General features: G+C 46.6%; 1 protein-coding gene across 1 annotated transcript in view; it reads left to right on the forward strand.

Moving 5' to 3' along the window:
• Window positions 1-19,434, forward strand: part of ADAP1 (ArfGAP with dual PH domains 1) — a 125,840-nt gene that overhangs the window by 83,494 nt on the left and 22,912 nt on the right.

The following is a 19,434-nucleotide window of genomic DNA, read 5'->3' on the forward strand; positions in this document are numbered from 1 at the left end:
ATGCTTGTATTCTTCATGAAATAACAAATCTGGAGCCTCTTTTCTTAGATTTCCGCGTTATGCTGCTCCTTTGTTATTCCTCCACTTAGTGGCCAATCTAGCCATACATTTCTAGGAGGAATATCAGAAAGGGGACCGTGTGCTGTCTGTTCCGCGGCCCCACAAAAATGGTAGAATATGTCCTATTCTTGTTCGTTTTACAGACAAGGAAAGGACTGTTCTATAGATGACAGGACATTCCGTTCCGCAAAATGCGAAACGCACACGGTCGGTATCCTTGTTTTGCGGATCTGCAATTTGCAGACCACAAAGACGGCTATGGCCATATGCATGATCCCTTATAGTAGAGGGAGCTCTTTACTACATGCTGCTCTCTTTGAAGTCATTGTGTAGTTTTGGCATCGACTTTTGGCGACGGACCTACACCCGGACAGGTTTTCAGCTGGGTAAGGGGGGAGGGGGGGTGGTGTTGGAGCTTTGCCAATCAGCTAGCATAAGCCATAAATTAGTAACGGTTGGACAACCCCTTTAACGTTTGAATCGGAGGAAATTATCGTCTCCATCTATAAAGTCTCCATCTTTCATGTGTGTTGCCAGAGTACACAGTTTCTGGTAAAAAAAAAAGGGCATCTGTCAGCAGTTTTGTACCTATGAAACTGACTGACCTGTACCAAGTGCACTTGGCAGCTGAAGGCATCTGTGTTGGTCCCATGTTCATATCTGCCCGCATTGCTGAGAAAAATTATTAAAAAGTTTTAATAAATCAGCCTCTAAGAGCAACGGGGGAGTTTACATTACACCTAGAGGCTCTGCTGTCTCTGCAACTGCCACACCCTCTGCACTCTGACAGGTCCGGGCAGGGAAATCATGATAATGACTGGCCCTGTCAATCAAAGGGCAGAGGGCGCGGCCTTTGCAGAGGTCTCTAGGTGTAATGGCAACTCCCCCCTAAATATTTTTTCTCAACAATGCGGGCACATATGAACATGGGACCAACACAGATGCCTTCAGCTGCCAAGCGCACATGTAACAGGTCAGCCAGTGTCATAGGTACAAAACTGCTGACAGATGCCCTTTAAATATCAATGGCCTATCCTCTGCTCTCCTATTATATCCAGTGGTTAGTGGGGGTGATGAGCTCTGGATGACCACCTAATATGGCCAACGTCAGGAATCCTTTGGAGCCTCGCTGTGTGCCCTTGCTATATCTAATAAAAAGCCTATACAGTGGTTTACTGGAGTTTATCAGAAGAAGAAATCAGTTGTTGTCCTTCGGTTACTCAAGGACGGTTATTTTTGTATACCATCAGCAGTGCGTAATGTGGCTGCCGGCTGGTGTCATGACCCACTGCAGCACCCTTACCTGAGTCAATAGGTCTTATGTTTTGCAGGATGAATGAATTAGAGGAGAAATGTTTTTGTGTCTCCTGTGTTTCCATTCCAGCAGGCTCCATGATCTGTACTCGTGTGTCAGGCATGTTGGATGGATTAAAGTAGGTCATCCCATCCCTGGGACATGTGAAGGAAGGGGCCGCAGAAGCTTAGCCTCATGACGTTAAATATTGATGACCCGCGCTGTGCACACGCTGGCAGAACGTGGCGGCTGCTAAGTGATGCTGCCGGGAATGAGGGCACTTTTGACATGGGCATTAAAACTTGAAGCAACCAGCCAAAGATCTATTGTATTAACTCTTTCCCCCCAAGTGGCTCGCCAAGAACGTGTGCCTTGGTAGAGGAATAGTGACTACAGGTTTTCCTGAAGTCTCGGCGCCAGCTAGAATAGTTTTGGTGCAAATTTGGAGCTGTGCGAACAAGGACGGACACAGAGTTCCTGCAGCTTCAAATAATGAAGCCTTCAGCTGTCCGTGTGCCAGGACCTTGTGCCTTCCTATGGCACCGTATTATGGAGATGCTTCTAGAGTAGAGCCGCCCATAGAGCATGCCACAGCAGAAAAAAAAGTATGCCTCCTCATGACCTGGCAGGTATATAGAGGTGCATTAGGCTCTCGTATACTCTATACAGCTTTGGGTTGTCCCGAGCTGTAACACAGTTGTGTGCCGGAGGCCTTGGCCTCCTCATGCTCGCAAACAGTCCCAATTTTGTTGCGACAATCCCACACAGTGGCTCGTGAAAGGGGCAGGACTTGTATAAGCCTTTTTTAGGCTTTAAGGAGCTTTGTGGGAGACTTTTAAAGAATTGGGCACATTTCTTTTTATTCTGGCAGCCTATTTGGACTCTTCTGTGGAAGGGTACTAAGCCTTGTCATACGTAACCCCCAACTTTAAGGAAATGAAAACAGGTGGAAATATAGGGGCAGATTTACTAACCCTGTAGATGGTGTAAACTTAGAAGAAAGTGTTTGTCCCTGCACCAAATTTATCATCCAACCTGAGCCACGGTGATAAATCTGGTGTAGGTCCTAACTCTATATATACCATCTACGGGTTGGCTTAGTCCAAGTTGACCACGTCCCATTTTCAGCGAAGCCACACCTTGCCTCTCAAGCCACACCTATTTTTGGGCTAGACGTGGAAACTTTTCCTAAACCTAGATGCGCCAAATTGCACGCCAAAATCTAATTGCACTCACATCAGTAAATGTGGACTTTTGTAGGAACGTCCCCATGTGTTTTATATGTCATACAGCACAGTGGATGGTATCCAGTTCTTATATGACCATGTTTGAATAACTTCTTATGATTTTTTTTATTTTTTATGGTGGCAATCTACTGGATACACAGGGACAACAATTAAAGTAGACCCCCACTAACAAGACCCATATAACACGTTTGATGAGAAATCACTAAAGTATAACCGATTAAGCCATACCTATATTTAGATGACTTTATCCCCGGCTCCAGCAGGAGTGCGGTGTGGTAAAGCTTATTGTGGCAGAAGGATGGCTTCAAGATCCCGAGCATCATGTACTAGAACGGGAAGCTGATCTGTCCCTGACACCGAGACACCTGTGCTTGTTGTCACTTCTCACATTGGAACTGATGTTCTCTGCCATATCCATCCATACAATGAGCTGGGCCTTCTCATTGTCCTGTACAAATCCATCCAGGGCAATGTCCGGCCTCCCTCTTAAAAGAGTCCAATGAACGGCTATAGGTGTAGCTAAGTTTGTGTTCATGTGTGCCCTGTATGCCTTATAGCGCATGTGAAGGTTGTGGTCAGTATCATTGAGAAATACAGCGCCCCCACTAAGGGTACGGTCACACGGTCAAGTTTCTGCATGCAGTTTTGGAAGCCAAAACCAAAGGGTAAATAAAAAAAAAGAGGAGAAGTCGTATCTGTTATTTAGGACTTTCTCTCCTTTTAGATCCACTCCTGAATTTTGGCTTCCAAAACTACGTGCAGAAAACTGACAGTCTGGGCATACCCTAACACGTCAGACATTTCCCCTGAGTGGAGACCCCCTCTATGGTGTCTATTTACCCTTGTAAAGCATATAGAAGGGTGTTCCTTCAGAAGACAACACTGATAATGTTCTAGTCTGCTGATTGTGAGTAATTATGGTCTCCTGCATAGGAAACCAATGGTGTGTTACCTGGACATAATCGCTGGCGGTGCCGTCTGGCAGCCACTTATGCCTCATTAGTTGGAACTAAATTTGCAATTTCAGGAGAGATAGCCGTCCACTAAATACCGTATTTCCCACACCATAAGATGCACCTAGGTTTTAGACGAGGACCTCAGATCAGAGCCCCTAATCTTCATCAGATCTCATATCAGACTCCCAATCTTCATCAGATCTCAGATTAGACCTCCAATCTTCATGAGACTTCAGATCAGACCCCCAATCTTCATCAGACCTCAGATCAGACCCCCAATCTTCATCAGATCTCAGATCAGACCCCTAATCTTCATCAGACCTCAGATCAGACCCCTAATTTTAATCAGACCTCAGATCAGACCCCTAATCTTCATCAGATCTTAGATCATACCCCCAATCTTCATCACATCTTAGATCATACCCCCAATCTTCATCAGATCTCAGATCAGACCCCAAATTTTCATCAGACCTCAGATCAGACACCCTAATCTTTATCAGATCTCAGATCAGACCCCCAATCTTCATCAGAACTTACCTCTCCTGCTCCAGATGACACCTCCACTCAGGAGATCCTCTTCCTGTAGCCCTGTACTGTGACCTGACATTACACAGCATCAGTCCATAGTGCGTGCTTACACAAACTATGTCCTGACGCTGTACACTGTAAAGACACAGCATAGCGTCCGGAGAAGACCAGGGAACAGTGAGTAAGGGTACTTTCACACTTGCGTTGTTGAATTCCGGCAGGCAATTTTGTCACCGGAACTGCCTGCCAGATCCGGAAATCCGTATGCAAACAGATGGCATTTGTTCCCGAATCCGGATGCGGATCCAGCTGACAAATGCATTGAAACACCGGATCTGTCTCTCCGGTGTCATCCGGAAAAACGTATCCAGTATATATTTTTTAAACATTTTAAAGGTCTGCGCATGCGCAGCTTGGGAAACCGGATCCGGTTTTCCGGAACACTTGGTACCGGATCCGGCATTAATACAATACGGAATTTTGGCGGTATTTTCTCCGGCCAAATACCGACATCCTGATGCATACTAAACGGAATGCTTTCCATTCAGAATGCATTAGGATAAAACTGAAGCGTTTTTTTACGGTATTGAGCCCCTGTGACAGAACTCAATACCGTAAAACTTTAACGCAAGTGTGAAAGTACCCTAAAGTCAGCACCCACTATATTCACTGCTCCCTGGTCCTGTTGTACTAATGAGCACTTCCATTATGAAAGCGCTCATTAGTATACTCCTTATAAGACACACTGCCATTTTCCCCCCACTTTTGGGGGAAATAGTCTGTCTTATAGTGCTGGAAATACAGTACTTTAGTTATCTGAGGCTTCATTCACATCTGCTATAGGAAAAGAACAGTAAGTCGGAAGCATCAAATCTGTTGCGTGATGGACATAAATGGGGCCTGGCTCCTGATGGACTATCCAGAGCAGATGTGAGCAAAGCTTAAACTGTATGGTCAGATTTCATAGTAATTTTACTAATGAACTAGGAAGACCACAATGGTCCCAACCAGGTATTGTGCAGGAGATATATAACGTAATGGAAATGCTAGGATGAATAAAACATGAGTGTGTGTCACCAGTAAGAAATGCCGTATCCGAGGTGGAGACTTTGGGGTTTGCTGCAGCAGCTCTTTACCTTCCCCATCTTTTCTCAGCTACGTAGTAGAAGCCTCCTTGGTTTCTCAGACACCGCTTCTTGCGGATTACGTACCTCCCGAACGTTGAGGATTTCTGTCTAATGTATTCCCATGTTGTACATCTTTATCGATTGTTTTATTGACCAAAGCAAGAACAACAAATCAAAGGAGTCAAAATTGCCCCCGTTGTCTCTGGTTCTTCAAGGTGTCACCAGATGAAGGCCCAGAGGAGTAGTCAGAGATGGATAACTGATTGCTGAAATACTGATCATTAAAAAGAAGTAAAATAATATATTGAGCAATAAAACCAATATACAAGGAGATTGTTGAAGGGCTTCAGTCACTCCGATGGGACGCATAATGTAGTGACAGAGAATCTGATTCCAGCGCTGGGTCACTTACCCTTGAAAATAATCTAGTTTTCATAAAATCACTGCTCATTAGCTGCAGTGGGACCTGAGCATTGAGCCCACTTCCTTGTAACTTCGCATTCCCACCGCTGTTTGACAGCTTTCTCCCTGTGAATCAAGCTGTGAATGAAGAAACCATGGAGCTGACAGCTCATGAATATTGAGGGCATCACTGCATTTGACTTGAGTGTTGGGGTCCCATCGTAAGTAACGGTACAGCATCTTCAGAAGTAACTGAAGACCCAACGCTGGAATCAGTCTCTGCCGCTACGTTCTGCTGCCATCAGACTGATCAAATTATGGTCCTTGTCTGTTTTTTTGGAACCACATTGCAGTGTTGATTTCTGAATAAGCCAGCATGGTGTTACTATTTTACCTTCAGAGATGGCCTAAAGTTACCCAATATGAAATATCAGATCTGATTGGACTGGTGGTCTCCAGCCTGATGTGCTCCATGCAGTTGCAGAACTACAACCCCCAGCATGCCTTCACAGCAGCAGGCTTTAATGGAGGAAGCAGTTTCATGCTCACCCTGGCCTGACCTTCCACCTCCTCCCTTTCGTGGTCGGTGTCGACAGGTTTGCGCAATATAATGGGGGTGCAACTAGAAGAAAAAACTCAGAATACAACTTGTGCACTTACAATTTTTTAAAAAAAAATTCCCCCCATGCAGGACATATCATCGTAAGCAATTGACCGTAGTGATTCAAATCAGGTTGTCTTCTTCTGGACCTTTAGGAACCATTGTTGTGTTCGAGCTTGGGCCCACCAGAGGATCCTCTGGTACTATGGTTGGCCAGTGTGACCCTGGTTCTTCCAATAGGTAGTGGTCCCCTATAATATATGTGCTGTACCGTTATAAGAACATTTCTAGTTCTGAGGCCCATTGAGACATTGGCTTATTTAGAGAGAATATCTACTCGTACTGCTGCCCCTTATAGAAATGGGAGGAGAGGTTTCGCATCTGACCGGAGCTGATGTTCCCTTCTCTGCTCGGAACGTGATAATTATCTGCTCTGGCATTTGACAAAGTGATTTATGAGTCAAGCTGGCTTTGTCTGTAAATAAACTCAACAGGGATAGCCGGGGCTCAGCGTGTGAAGCCAAGCATTGTTAGGTATCCATTATGTGGAGTCATCTTTACCTGTTCTCGTTATTTAAAGGAACCGTATACGCGTCTTACATAACTATCCCATCATGATAGGTGGACTACAGTAAAACTGAGAGGGACCCGAGAAGTGCCGGGTAGTGAAAGATTCTGCATTATCCTTTTAATTGAACCTTTCGGCAAAAAGCCATCATGATATACACACACGATGTACACATACTTCATGCTGTTTACATGGGCTCAGAAGCTGCGCAATCTCTGCCGGACCCTGGTGGTGATTGACCGCCAGGCTGCCATCCGGGATCAGAGAAGTTTCTGATCCCGTCCGTTTAAGCCTTTAAATGCTGTGGTCAATGTTTAGACTTGTATTTTTTGATGTGTAACTTATTTATATTAACCGTCTTGTCATGGATGGATGGAGGGCCATTCTCCTGTAATACTACATTTCGCCTGTAGTGGCCACTACGGGGAAAACAAGCAGCCCACAGCAACTTCAACCTGCAAGATCACACCCTCCAAAATCGGTAGTTAACTTTACCTGGTTGTAGCCCATGCTGCACAGATTATTCCACGGGCTTCTTCCCCTAGACTCCCCTTTCACAAGAAATTGGTGCCATATGTGCCATTGAGGTCATACACTGTCATGGTATGTGTGTGATGGCTTTCTGACTTCCTATTGAGTGTGGCAATGAAGTGATGCTGCCTCCCTCTGTCTGAACACTTAAAGGCTGCAGTCGCTATTGACCACAGCATTTAAAGGTGTTTTTTGTAGGTAGTTCATGACATAGACTGGTCTGATCGTTGTTCGTGGGCTATAGTACATTACATGTTGTCCATCGCTGTACAGCCCACACAGGGTTAAGCAGGTGAGGACAGCCGCCCAGCAATGTGTCTGTGAGGTTTTTGCAGTGGAACAAGAGCTGCCGGTGTCTGATGCGTTCGGATAGTTAAGAAGCAGCGCCGATTCGTGTCATAGAAAGGAATTGATCATTTGATTAATATCCTGTCTGGGGGGTATTGACCGGTGAGCTCATCCATTCTGAATTATTCATCATTTATTCCCCCGCTACTGTAAATCACTGGTGGAGGGCACAGAGGCTGAGTCACTCTTTTAAAAACCTCTTTTAATCATACATAGGCAACCTAAAGGGCTAGCCAAAAATGATGCAAGGTGCTATGAATGAGAGAGTACTTTATTTCCTCTAATTTATGAGTCTGCAGACTCCTGGTTCATCCATAATTTCCTCCTCGTGGACTAATAATAACCAAAAGATGGAGCCGCGCTACTTGTCTCCGGGGAGCATAGAGTAGAGGGACCCTCGCTACCTGCTCCTCTGACGTGAATGTAAACTGAAGGGTCTGCGATCTGTATACTACGACCATGTTTACCAGTTGTTATTGCAGTTGGGGGCCAAATATAGGGGGTGCACCATTCCGAGCCAGTGGCTGGACCCTAAGCAAGTTTTCATCTTTCGTCTTGCAATCAAATAGCAAGGGTGAAGAACATGCTGACCAATTTTGGAGTTGGCAAATTTGGGACAAATAGGCGCCACCCCAGGGTACTACCCACAAACCCTCAAAATGAGAGACAGTCCCTGCATATTCGGGACCGTTGGCAACTATGGAAGAATAGGCCTTAGGGTCATGCTGCCCTCCCCTCCTGAGAAGGACTTGCGGGTTGATAAAAAAAAATTAGGAGCTACTATTCGCGGAAACTGGGTTGGTGCATTATCATTCTGCACCAGAGGGTGCCCTCCGTTTTCAATGAATGCAGAGAATTAGGGGAGCAAACAGGCACCAGGCCCTTTTGAATACTTACCTATGTGTCTCTCTGGGTCGCTCCATGTCCTCCAGTGATCTGATCAGACATTCCCCCCCTTTCTTGCACAACCACTTTGAGGGCTTAGATTCAGTTTTTTCCCCCAACCTATTACCCACCATTTTCATATCCCAGTGATTTTACTATTTAAAGGGGTATTCCGGCTACTGCAAGCTTCTTTGTTCTGTGAGTAACTCGATATTTGGCTATCTCCAGCAGTCCCAATATTGATGAATAGTGCGGCAATCTGCCTCTCCATTCATTTTGGGGGGGCCTCGTTCTCATGATCTTGGGAGTCCCAGAAGTCACACCCCCACCGATCTAATAGTTATCCCCTATTCTATGGATAGAAGATACCGTGAAGTAACTGGAATACCCCTTTAATGCTGGATTGTTGTCCACACCTTAGTCTGGCAGGATTGGCCTCCCCATACAGGCTCTGTAGATGAAGTGACACATTAGCAGCTTATCAAGGAGAACATGTGGGTCGGGGAAGTATTTCATTTTTTTATTACATCGTATTTGCATTTACATCCATCAGAAAGCGATCTTTCTCGTGTCGACTGCCAGGCACATGTCACCGCTGATGGGGGCTCATTAATAAATATTGCATTTCATATCATATCCATAAAACCAGATTGTTGTTTTACCAAATCTTATTATTTATTGAGCAAAAGTCCTGTAAATTAAATGCAGCATTTAAAACACAAGCCACTCTGGATCCTGTCCCTGCCCGTATCCTTTAAGGGGATGTTCATCTCTGGAAAACACGTATAGGAGACATAAATAGGAATCCAGAGAAGACTCTGCCAGACATATTGTTTTTTCCTGTATCTCTTTTTCTTGGGGCCCAAACACACAGGGGTGCACACCAATGAGGCCAGGTGAGGCGATTGCCTCAGGCGGCAAGACCTAGAGACAAGTGCGGGCAGTGGAGGGCCGTGGCAGCAGAAAGGCTAGGTGCACACCTTCGGATGATCATCGGACAAACCCGGTAGTTTCGGCAGGACTAGGCCGATCATGTAATGTGTGCCAACTGTAAATGTTGGTGGAAAGAAGGATCAGGCATGTTGTATTCTCATTGGAAATAATCCACCAAAAGGGGTGTCTCTCCCTATTGAGAACACATGCATGCTCAGCCAAGGTAGGAAGGACTGCATATGGCCGGCAGGAGAACCCATATTACAGCCCACAGGTGGCAGATACATTACTGACCCTTCCCAGTGTTCATTGCACCGAGTTTTCTGCATTTTCAGAAGTGTATTCCTTTACTAGCTGTTAGGGATGTGTCTAGACACAAGCTTTACCAACTGGCAGAATTGTGAATGCAGCTCTGGGCTTTAATACACACTGTAACTCAGCAGCTAATATTCACTTCGCATTTACAAAGTGTAAATTATATTCACATGTAAGCTGTAGGGGAATGTAGTAGTGAGTTCCATTGCTATAATAACAGTTTGCATGAGTAACCGTGACCATTGTAGCTGCCTGGGGGCCCAGGACCCGAGGGGAGACATCCAGGGTGTTTGTTTTTTGTTTTTTTTAGCTAAAAAAAACCTCAAGGTTTTGACTTTGTTTTCTATATTACGTGGATTCTGCCTTGTCTTGTCCTTTTCTTAAGGTGGAGCTGTCCCCCCTCCTGACATGTCTCTTTTAGTAACGACTTGCATTCCCCGTGTGATACCAATTCTGGAGCATCTGTTCTTATGACTTTATGTTGTGCCATTCCTTTATTATTCCTACTAGAAGTTATGAATGAATTGGTAACAGTTTGCCCTGAAGGCCCAGATGGGTGTTACCAGTTGGGGGATGATCCTGCACAGTCTGACATGATCCAAGCAGTGATGCCAGTGTTAGACTGGGCAGGGACACACTCCCAACTGGTAACACCTATCTGGGCCTTAATTGCAAACTGCTAGTAATTCACTCATAACTTCTTGCAGGAATAATAAAGGAACGGCATAACATAGAGCTATGAGAATAGATGCTGCAGAATTGTTATTACTCGGGGATGCAGGTACAGTAGTTAATGTCAGGAGAGGGAACGTGTCCTCTTTAAGGAAAGGACAAGACAAGGCAGAATCCAAGTAATAGAGAAGTCAAAACCCATAGTTTTAGTAGTCAAAAAAGGGAACAACTTAGATGTGTCCCCTTGGGTCCTGGGCCACCAGACAGCTGGGGAGGGGGGGGGGGGGGGTGCATGGGATTCCTTTATAAGACCCCATAGATATCTTAAAGCTGTACCATCCTACCTCCCACTTAAAGGGGTTATGCAGTGAAAATCAGACATGCTATAGTGCATGACAATCTCTTTCTAACAAAGCTAGAACCAGCCCTGTACCTCACATGGATCCAGAGATCTCCCCATTCATTGCCCCAATTTCTCTGCTAGTTTTATTTCAGGCTGGTGGCTGTGACTGCTGCTACAGCTTCTAACAAGATATAACAGGTGACAGTTGAAGATTTAAACTGAGCGCGTGCGACCACCGCAGTAAGGTGGACGGAGAAATAAATAAGAAACAGCGGATACATTTTATTGAATAGCTCAGTGGCTATACTAAATGTTTAATTACATGCAGCTACAAAAGTATTCAGGTCCAGGTGCTGGTTTGAATAACGTCAAAGATGTTTTTTGTGATGCAACTCCTTTAATTCTCCATTCAGTAGAAGTTTATTAACCGATTGCAGTCGCTCTTTGCGCTCCCTCGGTCCTAATTACACTGCTCACTGCGCGCGCAACATACTCTTGTTGTTTCGCCCTACTCTTGAATGTCTAGAACTGCCTCATGCAATTTGCATTGCAGTATAAAATCATGTACTTCATGCTTTAATTAACATTAATTAATATTAATAGAGCTCCGTCTTGGGGAGCGATTTTTAACGTCATGATTTCCCGCTCTTTAGTCTGCAGCCTCTTCCTGGAATGATGAAATTTTCGGCAGGTTGCAGAATGGTCGTCAGTGGCATACAGAAAGGCTTCTATAATAAGGCCGCGATAAGCACGCAATTGTGCCGTAGCCAGGAGCGACCAATTAAAAAGTCTTATCTACAACGGTCCAATTAAAGTAAAGCCAGACTGCGGTGGATGTAATTCACTTACTGTATGGGAATTTTAATTCATCGGATTATACACGGAGGTAGAGGTAATTTTGTCACAAGGTCTCTGTCGCTTCCTATTATTTGTGTGATCAGCTCTCTTTTTACGTCCCCGAACTATATGGAGATTAATTATAATCCGGCTTTATGCATATTCCATGTGGAACATACAAGCCTTCAGTGTCAGATTGAAAGATTCCTATTTGAAGAACCCAAAAGACAGTTGTCCTTAGAAAAAGCGCCGCGCTCCGCTTGCCATCTATGTGCACATCACCGCAGCCTGCCGGTCTGTGGCCTCAATGGTGACATCTGCCGGCATTGGCTAGCAGTGGTGACGTGTGTAGACGGCACATCACACCTCTGGTCCAGCAGAGACCAGAAGTAGAGGAGAAAAGAGCTTGGTGCTGGACCACGAGCACTAGGTGACGGGTGAGACTTTTTTTTTTTTTTTAACATTTGCACCCTGACTGGCCTTCTGAAAAGGGGTTTCTGGTCTCGGGGAACCCCTTTAAGTTTGTGTATCTAAGTGCAAGAGTGCTCGCTAAATATGCATGTATATTTGGCATGACGCACTGCCGGACTCCCTGTAATTAGAAGAGTCCAGCTCTTGGTAGGCAGAGAGAGAAGATTAAGGGACCCTGCAGACTACCCCTTACTAAGCCTCATTGCCGCACTATATGTGCAGCAGTTTCCTGATAATCCATGGTTTTTTTCACAGGGGAGACAGTACCGTATTTTTCGCTCTATAAGACACACCTGCCATAAGATGCACCTAAGTTTTAGAGGAGGAAAATAAGAAAACAATATTTTCATCAGACTTCAGCTCAGAGCCTGAATTAGACGCCAATGTTAATCAGATCTCAGATCAGCACCCCCAATGTTAATAAGACCCCTATTTAGATCAGACTCCTATTGTTTATAAGACCTCCCATTCACACCAACACACCTCAGATCAGACCCACATGTTAATAAGACCCCCAAACACACCTCACATCAGACCACCATGCTAATAAAGCTCAGATCAGAGGAAAAAAAAACTCAACTTACTTCTCCTTGTCCGGATGGCGCCGCTGCCGCTCTAAGATCCAGCTCCTGATCTTCTGGCCACGTTGTGCTGTAATCCAACATCGCACAGTGTGAGGTCACAGAGGGCGCCAACGTCTCGCGCTGTGCGCAGGTCACAGCACAGCGTGCTGGCTGACAAAGACCAGGAAGCAGTGAGTACAGAGCCACCACAGGAGCGCTGCACTTTTCTACCCGGTCCTCCTGTACTAATAAGCACTTCTAAATGGAAGCGCTCATTAGTATTCGTCCCCATAAGAGGAACTGATATTTCTCCCCCCCCCTTCGGGTGGAAAAAATGCGTTTTATAGGGCAAAATACAGTAATCCCTATTTTATAATCATTCTGCCCTTACTGTAACGACATCCCTTCTCCCTGCACTGATACAGAGCCTGTGCTGGTCTTGTGTTTATATACAGCAGCCAATCAGAGGAAGCAGAGCTGCAGAGAGGAGGGAGAGAGCAGTAGCCTGAGCCAATGATGAAGCAGGGGGTGTGTCTTAGACTACCTCAGACCCCCTGTAGACACTGCAGCTAAACTGTAGTCACAGAAACAGTGCTGCCCTCAGCATTCGGCGAGGCGCGGTGAGGGAAAGATGCTCGCAGGCTGCCAGCTTCCTCACCGCGCCCTGCGCCGAATAACTGAACAGCACAGAGATTTCACAGAGCACAGGGCTGGCAGACAGATGCAAGCGCTGCCTGGTCCTGTCAATCAGGACTTGGAGGGAGGCGACAAAGGTGGGAGATCGGAGCCCTCTAGGAGCAGACACAACGCCCCCCCACCCCCCCCCACCCCCCCCCCCCCCCTGCACCTAGAGGCTAATTAGCATGTTATAAAAGATAGTTTCTGGCGTAACGGGGGCATAGATAAAAGTAGGAATAGGCTAGTTAGGTTTAGCTGACATTAGCACGTCACTAATGTCAGCTAGCTTAATAGGGTTAAATCTGGTGACAGAAACCCTTTAGAGAAGGAAATCATTCAAGGGTTATCCCATCATAATGATCACTGTTAAATCAGTTAATGATTTGACACGTGATCATTTTTGTAAATATACTTGATTAAAAAATTCCCCACCGTTTAGGATAAAATTCATTCCCACCTTACCTTATTTTGTGACTCGGTCTCCCCTGGTTACGGCCACCGCTCTTCTCAGTCGCGCTTGCTCAGAAGACGACTCTTTTCTCCCGGCAGGGCTGCTCGCTGTCCTGAACGTGCACGCTGCCGCGCATGCGCGACGGTGACTTCTTCCCGGCCAGAATAGTACAGAGCTGCGAACGCGCCACGCCGGCTCTGTACTATACTGGCCAGAAATAAGTCACATGGCGCATGCGCGGCAGCGTGCGCGTTCAGTCCAGCGCGCGGCCCGGCCAGGAGAAGACTTCAATCAAGATAAGCCCGCCCCCAGCCTGAATCCAGGAAGTGAACGGCGCGGTGGCAGCAGGTAAGTATGAAAGGCGAAGTGGGATAACCCCTTTAACTATACTTCTTGTGTGATGAGGGACGAAAGTATCGTCAGAGAAAAAATTAATTAATTAAACATGGCTGATTCCAGCATATCCCATATGCCTATTAAAATTTTTTTTTTTGCAAATCCGTCCAAAAATGACCAGTTCTGGAGAACTCAGTGTATTGTGTTTAAGCAGCTTTAAATATAGGATCAATTTATTTATCACCACGGCATAAAATAATGCAATTAATTACACTGAAGCAGCGAGCCACCATGATATCTTCTGGAAGCTTTCGGTACTGACTGGTAGGAATCCGGTGAAGACGTCGCTCTGTATTCCAGACACAGATAGAGAGAGATGGGCACCATGCTCCTCCACTCTGTCATTTCCCTGCCGCTATAAATCTGCCAGAGAGAAGCTGCCAGGCTCCTGCGGAGTCTCTGTTGCTCTTGTGTTCAGTGCCAGCTCTCATGGGCAAGCTCGGAAAGCCTGCATCACACCAGGTCACGTTACTGATGCTCGTTCCAGATCAGAGTAGTGTCAATGTAGGGAATTTGGGAAAGCAACTAGGCCTGGATACCGGCATAAGGGGAGCAGGTCACCTCCTAACGCCACCCTCATACTATCCCTGACCTCCTAACTGTATGAGCCGGCCTCGATGGTAGGGGGCTCATACTCCGGAACCTGAGTCCTTCTCACCCTAACGATCCCTGAAATAGGAGTTAGGAATAAGAGACGACCGATTCATCCACGACACGGATGAACCGGAGTCTCACACAGGCCTAGCAACTGGGAGCAGACAGCAAGCAAAAACACATAGCAGCAGGTAAGAGCCTAGTGCAAAACGACAAGCACAGGAACAACAGCACTTATGTGCCACAAAGACTGGGTGGAACAACTACTGCTTGCTGACTTGTGGTTCCCCCTCCGAGGAACCCCTGGGACCCCTTACCGGAGGTACAGACAAACAAGGGGATGTCTAGCAACCACGACAGGCAATACACAAAAGATACCAGACATAGAACACCGAACTAGACATTAAAAGAAATCCCAAAGCAAACCCACATCAAACATAACAACAGGTAAGGTAGGGAACAAGGAGGAGAACACAGGGAGACATCGCTACAGAACTTGATGTTTCACAAGGAGGCCCTCACGGACAGGTGACACATCCAGAGAGGAGCAAAGCTCCTTCTCCTACAGAGGCAGACAAACAACTTACCTCAAGCTCACAACTCCAGTATAAGAAGAACCATGAGGCCACACCCAGCTCCACCTTGCACACCTTAACCCCGTACACCAAAATGGGAAGAAACACAAACTTAAAGGGGAAGTGTCCAAACATGCTAAAACAACACGTAGCCACCAGCAACAAGCATGCACGGCACAAGTGTCATGGTCCACTACCACCAGACCATGACACAGCCGTGACAAGTGGACCCCGTGACCCCGTACACTAAGCAGCAATTTAATATATATTGAATATATAAAGCTGAGTGTGTGTATGTATGTATGTTCGCTAAAGGAATCCGCATTTACAATCACGAAATTTGGCAGACAGGTACATCAGGTGTCAAGGAAGGTTTTAGACCAGGTCTTGGCTCTATAGCACGTACCGTTCCTGAGATATTCCCAAAAAATGCATTAGCCAATAGAAGCCTGGTCACATAACCCTTAGCAGCCAATAGAAGCTCGCAGGCCCTTAGTCTCCATATACACACAGTTTTAAACCAGGTTTCCATTCCAAAACCCCGCCCCCCGGTCCCGCTAGGTCACGCCTCTGACCCTGTTAGGCCACGCCCCCTCCCACTCTGCAGGCCGACTGGGATGAAAAAATGAAGGTAAAAATCAACTTCTTTCAGCTGCAGGGGTTGGAGGGTGACTTTCTCCCTGCAGCTCATGCTCAGACAGCACAATGCCGCTGTCTGAGAGTGAGCTGTTCAAAGGACATCCCTGTGTCCGTCCAGGCCCTGCGCCGGACGGAGGACAGGGAGTCTGAATACCGGACTGTCCGCCTTAAAACCGGACTTCTAGCCACCCTAGGGGCAGGCTGCTGTCGAGGTCACAGTTAAGGGAACGGCCCGCTATGGAGGTCAGTGTTAAGGGGCAGATTGATATAGAGGCCACTGTTAAGGGGGCGGGGGTGTTGTGGAAATCGCTGTTAAGACGATGGGGTATTGTGAGGTCACTAATAAAGGGGTGGCTGCTGTGGAGTTCACTGTTCTGGGGGCATGATGCTGTGGAGGTCACTGGTAAAGGGGCGGGCGCTGTTGAGGTCTCTGTTTAAGGGGGCAGGGAACGGTGGAGGTCACGGTTAAGAATATGATCCGCTATGGAGGTCAGTGTTAAGGGGCAGAGTGCTGTAGTGGTCACTGTTAAGGGGGTGGGGTGTTGTGGACGTCACATTTTAAAGGAACGGAGCTCTGTGCAGGTCACTGTTAGGGTCCATTCACACGTCCGTGTGTGTGGATTCGCAAAACACGGACATCGGCGATGTGCGTTCCGCATTTTGCGGACCGCACATCGCCGGCACTGAATAGAAAATGCCTATTCTTGTCTGCAATTGAGGACAAGAATAGGACATGTTCTATATTTTTCAGGATCGGAATTGCAGACCCGGAAGTGCGGATCCACAACTCCGGATCCGGGCAGCACATCGTGCTGCCCCATAGAAATGAATGGGTCCGCAATTCCGTTCCGCAAAATGCGGAACGAAATTGCGGACATGTGAATGGACCCTTAAGGGGGCGGGATATTGTGGAATCACTGTTAAAGAGGACGGGGTACTGTGAAGGTCACTATAAAGGGGCGGCCGCTGTGGAGGTCATGTTAAAGGGGAGGGCGCTGTGGATGTTACTGTTAATGGGGCAGGCCGATGTGGAGGTCACTGTTAAAGGGGCAGGAACTGTGGAGGTCCTGTTAAGGGAAGAGGGGACTGTGGAGGTCACTATTAAAGGGGCAGCGGGGTATTGTGAGGTCACTGTGAAGGCAGCGGGAGGTACTGTGAGGTCACTTTTAAAGGAGTGGGGTACATTGAGGTCACTGTTAAAAGGGAGCGGCGGTACTGTGGAAGTCACTGTTAAGGGGCAGTCACTGTGGAGGTCTCTGTTAAGGGGCCGGGAATGGGGAAGGTCACAGTTAACACTGACCATAGGTTACAGTCCCCTTAAGGGGGGGTTCTGTAGAGGTCACTGTTAAGGAGAAGGCTTCTGTGGAGGTCACTGTCAAGGGGGTGAGGTGCTGTGGAACTCACTGTTAAAGGGACAGGCTGCTGTAATGATTAATGTTTATGGGGTGGGCTGCTGTGGGAGGTCCCATTTTAAGGAGATGGGGCACTGTGGGGGGAGGGTCCAGTGTTAAGGGGTGGGGGTCTGTGGAGGTCACTGTTAAGGGGGCGGGGTACTGTATAGTGCATACTGTCGATATATTTTAACGACACACAAACAATTTAATGAAGTAGATGAAATATACCCGTGCGAAGCCGGGTCCTTCAGATAGTGTTATAAAAAAAGCAGTATTACGCCAGTACAGTACATCAGTAGATAGAGTGGCTCTTGACCCCCCTTCCCCCCCCCCCCAATAATAAATAATATATGGCATTTGCCATGACTTTATACGTAGGCATCTGATCTGATTTCATATCTATGAATCCGACAGAACGAAAAATATATGGTTTTTCTCACCTAGAAGCATTACTTGGCTCATGCAGTACCCAACTGAGTGTGGTACAGCAATGCATCATACCACTGGCTGGCTTGGGGTTTAAAGAGCATCTGTTAGCAGATTGTACCTATGACACTGGCCGACCTGTTACATGTGCGCTTGGCAGCTAAAGACATCTGTATTGGTTCCATGTTCATATGTGCCAGCATTGCTGAGAAAAATGATGTTTTAATCTATGTTTTAATCTATGCAAATTAGCTTCTAGGAGCAACGGGGGCGTTGCCGTTACATTTGGAGGATCTGCTCTCTCTGCAACTGCTGCGCCCTCTGCACTTTGATTGACAGACCAGGGCAGTGAAAAGGTCATCACGACCTGCCTGGCTCTGTCAATCAAAGTGCAGAGGGCGCGGCCTAATCAGTGAGTGACAACTACCTCTGTATGATTAGGACCACCTACATGATTCATTAAGAGCAGAAATTTGTAATTTAGATGAAAGCAATACAAGTTTTACTAAATCTTTTTCCACGAGACTATACACCCACCTGCTCAGCTCCTCCTGCTCTATAAAATTCTGGCTGCAATTTTCATGATGACCGCTTCCCTTTAAGTGTCCAGATTTTGACTTTTTAAATCTTGGTATTGTGGGGATTCGCTCTGGTAGTTAGGACTAGCGGATGCAGTATAGATGCAAAGTACACAGTTCTTGAACACAGCGGTGTTTATTCACACATTGGTGTATAACAAAATGCAGATAAGGTGTATTACAAAACGCAGGTGGCTTAATGTTTGTTCACACACAAGGAAAGTCCATAAACAATAAAAGTCACCTTTTTTCCTGGGTGTTAATTCACACCCTGTTAGCCGTTCAGCCTCATCAAGTCCATAGGCGGGCCTGTTCGCCTTTAGAGGGGCCTGAGTCCTCCAGCCGGCTCAAACCTCAAATCCCAGCACAGCCCTCAGTTCACAGCACACAGACTCCTGAGCTCCACTGTCAGAGGGAGGTAAATCCACCACACCTGGCAGTGCTGGCTGGTTTTCATGCCTGGCAAAATCCGGCCTGGAACATGGGAGTAGTCACCCACCCAGCACTTTGACTACTCCCAGAAAGAGCCGTCCCGGATCAGCTATGAGAGCCATGCTAAAACTCAAGGTGTCAATTAGCAATAGCTGCTGCTGACACATAATATACCGGCTCTTACTACACCGAGGCCAGGAACCTCGGTGACACATACCTTTCATCCTCAATGATTCCAGGTACCTTCTTACAGTATGTATAATACTATGTATGTGCACCGCCATGCAATCTAGTGCAAAACCAAATGGAACAGTTGCCCATAGCAACCAGTGAGTGGTCCTTTCGGGAAAATGAACGCAGCGACTTCATTGGCTGCTAGGGGTAACAAATCCACTATTTGATAAATGCATACTTGTCAACGATCCCGATTTTGCTGGGACGGTCCCACAAAAGGGCAGGATTTTGCAAAAAGTTCCTGGAAAGAGGTGGGGTTATGCAAACTAGTAGAGTAGCAGTTTTGGAGTTATCTAGGGGGCGGGGCTTAATTATAATTTTTGGCTATTTAAATGCTGGCAGGTATGTAAATGTCG

This window comes from Bufo bufo, chromosome 7 (genome assembly GCF_905171765.1).
Source record: "Bufo bufo chromosome 7, aBufBuf1.1, whole genome shotgun sequence".
Taxonomy (NCBI): Eukaryota; Metazoa; Chordata; class Amphibia; order Anura; family Bufonidae; genus Bufo; species Bufo bufo.